The sequence below is a fragment of the Rhipicephalus microplus genome, unplaced genomic scaffold (genome assembly GCF_043290135.1).
Source record: "Rhipicephalus microplus isolate Deutch F79 unplaced genomic scaffold, USDA_Rmic scaffold_72, whole genome shotgun sequence".
In the NCBI taxonomy this organism is placed as follows: Eukaryota; Metazoa; Arthropoda; class Arachnida; order Ixodida; family Ixodidae; genus Rhipicephalus; species Rhipicephalus microplus.
Genome location: NW_027464645.1, coordinates 912,317 through 919,238, shown reverse-complemented (window position 1 = coordinate 919,238; position 6,922 = coordinate 912,317).

Sequence of the window (6,922 nt, the reverse complement as noted above, 5' to 3'; positions counted from 1 at the left end):
TTTTGAGCGCTCGTTCTGTGATACTGCCCCCCACTTTAAGAATATTATCTCATAATATTCAAAACCACACAAACGAGCGCGAACAGTCACCACACACTCTAAAAGACTGTAACACAAACCGTCGCTCATGACACTTCACATTCACAATAGATCACTCCATTCAATTGTACATTGTAATTCAATCTCACAACACATGAAATATAACCACAGGTACATGAGTACAACACTCCACCACATATTCCAAACAATACAAATGTACAAATTTCTCTCATTACAACAATTGTACAATACTATACATCACATCACTGCAACAAACATCTTGACTCACTCGACATACAGTTGTGACACAGGGCAACAACCACATTAACTTAACGTATAGCACCGTCAAACACATTCCGAATCGAACTCAACACCTATAACGTGTACTTCGAGTGGCACTTGCGCCCTTTCTTCCGGTGCTCGCTTGATCTCTTCTTGTTTTTTCTCGTTCTTTTTTGGCAAGCTCTTTCCAACGAAGGGGTCTGAGGCGGCGTCTCAGCCATCGTTCTCACTTCCGACATTGTTAACGGGTCATGACGCTCAACCGATCCTGTCCGGTTATTCACCCACTTGTTCAGGTCCCGACATTTGGCCTGGCTGGCCGACTCCGTCACCTTTGCACTGTCGGTCGGTTGAGGTCGTGCCGACGTAAGTCCAGCTGCCTAGTATGTGAACTTATTCAACACGATCATCTTCTCATTCACTGTCTCTTGCACCGCTGCTTCACCTTGGGCTCTAGTGATATCCGTCACGGGCTGCTCCTCCACTGTATCTCGCGGTCGCTGGGTTGGCGAGGGCTCTATCTTAGGGCCTTCTCCCAAACATTCCGGATCATTCGGTCCTCGCACCCCCCGTCGATGTTTCCGATGACAAGGTCGTACAGGGGGGTCGTCATGCATAAAGCAGTAACCTTCCCGCTCAAGTACGAGGTTTCAACCTCAATTTCTGCTTCGGGAAGCATCCGAACCGTACGGTCAATTAGGCAAACCGGTTTCGTTTTGCCTGTTAACTCACTTTTCCGTACCAAATTTCTCCGCACGATAACAGTGGAGCTGCCGGTATCTCTTAACACCGTAATCTTTTTATCCGCAACTTTTCCAGACAGCGTTGGCATTCCCTTCGAAATACCGGTTGGCTGTTTTGTCATTACAGCACCCACAATAGGGATTTTCTCCCCATTTTTCAACTCTGCAAGTCCGTCGGTGACGGCATTATCATCGGATTTCGGTGCTGCTAGCACACAGGATACCTGGTGAGCTTGAATCGCTCCGTTTCGACATGCGTCTGCTTTGTGCCCAGTCTGACCACACTGAAAACATTTTACAACCGTGGGGCTCGTGAAGTTAGTTCGGCAGTTTTTAGCACGGTGACCCACTCGGTTACACAGAAAACATCGCGGAATTCTCTCCGGTGCACGCTTCTTTTCTTCGCGAGCCGTTTTCTTCGAATCTTCAGGACACTCCTTCTTGACCCTGGCCAAATTAGTTCCACCTTGCGCTTCCAAGAATTGATCAGCCAATTCGAGCATTCCTTCAAGTGACTCAGCCTTCCTCTCTTTCAAGTACAGCGACAGGCTTGGGTGGCAGCTAGTAAGAAATTGTTCTCTAATTAGGAGCTCTCTAAGCTCATTGTACTCCTGCGCTGTCCCTGAAAGTTCAATCCATCTGTCGAAATAATGGCAAAGTCGGGCGGCATACTGCGTAGCCGTCTCACCATCAGCTGGCTTTCCTGTCCGAAATCTGTCCCGGAATCCTTCCACAGTAAATCTAAATCGCTTCAGCAAAGCACCTTTCACCTTTACGTAGTTGGCTGCATCGGTCGGCGTCAGCCTGCCGTACACACTGAGCGCTTCACGACTCAAGCAGGTACTCAAAGCAGTTGCCCATTGATGTTCCGGCATATTCTGGCTCCTCGCAATCGTCTCAAATCTGTGAAGGTACGCGTCAAGGTCGTCCTTCCTTTCATCAAACGCTACGAGCAGCTTGCTTGGGTTCAAGCGGAAGCCATGATCTTCCCGTTCGCTGCTTTCAACTCTAGCTTGGACGGGAGTTTCACTTCGCTGTTGCAAACGGAGCCGCTCGAGTTCCATCTCGTGCTGCCGCTGCCGTTCCCTTTCAGCCATTTCCGCTTCTCTTTCTTCTTTCGCCCTCTCAGCTGTCAGTCTTTCTCTCTCCATCTCCAACTTCAATTGTTGCTCTCTTTCTTCCTTCAGCTGTCGCTCCTTTGCCTCTCTTTCCTCTCTCGCCCTTTCGGCTGCCAACTTTTCTCTCTCCAGCTCCAACTTCAATTGCTGCTCTCTTTCTTCTTTCAGCTGTCGCTCCTTTGCCTCTCTTTATTCCTTCGCCCTTTCCGCTGCCAGCTTTTCTCTCTCCAACTCCAACTTCAATTGCTGCTCTCTTTCTTCTTTCAGCTGTCGCTCCTCTGCCTCTCTTTCTTCTTTCGCCATCTGAGCGGCCAGCCTTTCTCTCTCCAACTCAGCTGCTTTTTCTTCCTTGGCCCTCTCAGCTGCCAACCTCTCTCGTTCCAACTCAGCTGCTTTTTCTTCTTTGGCTCTCTCAGCTGCCAACCCCTCTCTCTCCACCGCCTCTTTCTCCTTCTGGCTTACCCACTTCCATAGTTCGGCGCCGGAAAGACCCATCTTCTCACCAAGAGCGACTAACTTTTCGAGATCCATTGTGTCCCGCAAATAAAACCTTGCCGCGTCCAAAAAGTATCTGCCTAAATCAGTCTATCGGAACACTTCCCTGCACTCGTTAACGAGAACACTGAGGAACACACAAAATCGTTCCGATAGCACTATCAACAACTCGAGGCTCTTTCTCACTACTTTGGACACACTGTGCCCCAAAAGGGTCCTGTCGCAGACGCCAGATTAATTGTCACAAGTCCCTTTAATTAGGGAGGCGATTGCCGGGCTAATTCCAAGGGCCGAAGTATCGGTCCCCCGAACCGCACCACGAAAGCGTGGACAATTTAGAAGTAGTCCTTTTTGGCGCACCAGCGGACGCCGGCTGTGGCCCAAAGAACAAGTCAGAGCCGAGAGTTGATAAACAAAACAGAATTATATTCTCAAAAATGGCAGATCAAAACAACATACGAGTATGCACACTCCACAATAGTTGAGTACAATATGTCACCAAACAAACAACGTACTACACAGTACAATCAGCACCACTCGAAACAACGGACACAGACAACAATACGCACTACAATGCAGTCGCATGCATTGAACAACCAAGAAACTTAAAGACTAAAGAGATAGGAAACCTATCCAGTCCAAAGTTCTTGGAACAAAAGTCTGGATGATACTCTTCCGAGAATCACTCACTCATAGTCCAGCGTTGTTGTCGTTCCACTGCCCTCGAAGTTTCTCTTCCAGCAAACCTCGCCGAAGTTTCTCTTCCAGGAAACCTCGCGTCTTCAACTGGCCACTCTCCAAGATTCAAACTTCTTCGCCGGAAACACGTCGGCTTCACACACGCAGCTGTTGCCACGCGTCTTTGCTCGATAGCAGTAATCACACACTCTTGCCTGTAGCTCGAGTCGTCACCCCTCAGGTGTAAATCCTCTTCTCCTGCTTTGTCTCTACGGACAAAACCTTCGCCGACTACACGGCGGAACCCCTACGCGCTCTGGCGCTAACTTCCGTCTTCTCCTGATCTCTCATCTCCGCTGCTCGGTTAAATACCTTCCGAGCGCGATTCTAGAAAATTCTCCTCATTTTGTCGGCGCGATGCGCAGCGAAGGCTGGGGGAAAGGTCGAGACGATACGAGGGCCGTCCGCGACAGATGACTCAACCCGGCCTCACCACGCCTCTTTCCATCTAGAAAGTTCGAGTGCTTGCTCGGCCGCCGTTGTGGGGTGAGGAGGTTCGTCGGCGAATCTACGCTTCCGAGAGAGAGAGTCGCGCCCGGGGAGTCTGGGTGTTTTTCTTTTTTTTTTATCGTTGACCTCGCGGCGTCACTCCGGCGTTTCGTCGCGAGGAGTTGGCGGCGCGCTCTTTTTGAGCGCTCGTTCTGCGATACATGGGGAAAATGAGTTGCATCTGCTTATTAATGCGCACCCGCGAAAAAGTGAAACTAAGGCTGACTGTAAAAAAAAAGAATTGTGATCGCATTAGCATCGGTTAAAACACAAGAAAGTACCGATGTCGATCATTACCAAAGGCACAAGCTTAATTTGGTTCCAGATCACACAACACAGTGAATGAAGCAAAGAAGCTCTTTGATATATTGCTTGTCAGACAATAGCTCTCTGTTTTTAGCTTCAAGTTGGCAGCTAGGCAAAGAACTTATGCTCATCGCAGGAAGAACAAGTCCGTTAGACGTCTCGTCCCATGGAGGATTTGAACGCAAGCCCCGTTTACTAACAAAGACAAACAACACATGCTTGTAAATGATCGAAAGACCCGGAAAAGCGTCCACCGTTGACAATGCAATGACTGCAATGCATTGTCAGTGGTTCGTAGTATATCGATCAGTTTGCGGCCCCGGTGGTATGTATTATAGACAATAATACAAAGCAAAGGGCAGCAAGACGGAACAACAAAGTGAGCCAGATATAGAGGCAGCGATATCCCGATATCAGCAATGTCAATACGGAACGGGCACAGACATACAGCAAGAACATACGGGTACACTTATGAGAGTATGCGCAACATACACTTTCATGTAGGGGCCGGAGTAGCGTATACGACATAAAAAGTCAATTTTTGGGGGTGGCTGCAAGTTACGCACTGCTACGATGCGGCCCCCCTTCATGTGAGAAATTGACGTACCACGAGAGAAAAAAAACAAATATGGCAGATAACGAAGACGTCTGGCTGCACGGGATAGTATATGTCAAACAGATGAATTAACTAAGCACAAACAAAAGCATTTTTTTAATTGACTAGCAACCCTACATGCACGCAAAGTTTCCGCAACCGAATTTTTTCGATCATAACTTTCTGTTCGGGTTTTGTTGTGCTCTGTATTAACTGGCTTACTGTGGATATGTCGACGTTTGCGTCACATTTGTTACTCCATTTCTATACGTTCTGCAGAAAAAAAAGTATTTACGCCGAAACGAAAATAAATAAAGTAAGAAAAGGACATAGCAAACAGAAACAAATGAAGAAAATAGCATGAACAGGGACATTTCGCTCGCAGCAGATCACGTCGCGATAGAACGTGCGCCCACACGCATTTATATCCGATTTCTACCTATAGTTTGTGGACTAACACATCATGTCATACATAGTTAGTAGACCCATCTCATAAATTTTTTATTTTTGTATTCATCAACATTGTCCGCAGTGCTCTTCTGCCTCGTCTTAATTTTTTTGTTCTATATGAGTGTTTCTTTCTCATGTTCGGTACGCTTCGAGCCCACTACGAGAATATATTTTTCGTCTAAAACTCATTTCGGCTTGCTTGCTCGAATTGATGGTTCTGGCGTTCCTAGATCAAACTGAAAAAAACAAAATAAAGAAACAACACTGGTGCTGTATTTACTTCCGCCTTTTCCTGTTCCCCTGAAGAACGGGACGAGTAATCACCTTCTCAACGTTGACCACCGACAGAGAGTAGAGAGGAGTTCAAACTTGCCTCTTGCGCATCTCCTCCTTCTAAACCACAAATTATCAAGAGCAAAGCCCATCAGGAAACAGGGGCGTAGGAAAACAAGATTTAAAGAAAAAAACTCTACATACGACAGTCCAATTGGAGTCCTGAGTTTGAAACGTCATCTCTAACACGACGCGAGCACACATGTGGCGCACGTTTTCTTTAGTGTATTTCCCGAAGATAAGCAACGAAAGTCGATCTCGACAAATCTCCAATCCTGCAAGCAAACATAGCCTAGCATGTGAATACAAAACAATAGTCTATGCCAACGGTCGGTACATGTAGGCTGCAACCTGCAAAAAAAAAACGTTTTCCGTCTGTTTGACAGGTCAGGAAGGATTGCAGCACATGTCGACTTGCTTCACAACACTGGTCAACATCAAGAAAGATTGTAATTCCCGCGACCTATCGTTTTGTGCGTGCGTGTGTGTGTGTGTGTGTGTGTGTGTGTGTGTGTGTGTGTGTGTGTGTGTGTGTGTGTGTGTGTGTGTGTGTGTGTGTTGTGTGTGTGTGTGTGTGTGTGTGTGTGTGTGTGTGTGTGTGTGTGTGCGTGTGCGTGTGTGTGTGTGTGTGTGTGTGTGTGTGTGTGTGTGTGTGTGTGTGTGTGTGTGTGTGTGTGTGTGTGTGTGTGTGTGTGTGTGTGTGTGTGTGTGTGTGTGTGTGTGTGTGTGTGTGTGTGTGTGCGCGCGCTCCTGTGTGGGGCAGTTGAAAGTTTCGCAGACATCGTCCTGGGCACTGGCGGGGCAACAAATCAACAAGAACACTTTTCTGTTACTTTCGACGACTTCGTATGAAACATCACGGCGGTTCTTGGCACTTTAACGAATACGTTTAGTGCCCACTTAGTAGCTGTCGTCTATGTACTAGAATCGCATAGCATAGCATAGCGTATGTATATGTATATATAGTATAATACCACAGGGGGCGGGAAGGGTGAGTGAGTGTAAGAAGGAGTGATGTATGAATGAAAAAGAGAGAAAGAGGGTAAAGTATAGCATAGTCATATTTGGTATAGTACAGCAAGTGGTCTAAAAAGTAAGAGAGGGGGATTGAAAGGAGAACAGGAGAGGGTAAATTATAAAATATTCTAGTATAGCGTATCAAGATGTGGAAATGGGAGGCGAGAATGTAGTGTAATAATGAGAGAATGAGGAAGATAAAGTAGGGCAGAGGGTAAGGCATCGCATAGCCTTGTATAACACAGCGTAGGAAAGTGTCGGGAAGCAAGTGAGGGTGAGGAAATGGATGCAAGTGTAAGGAAGGTGAATTGAATCAG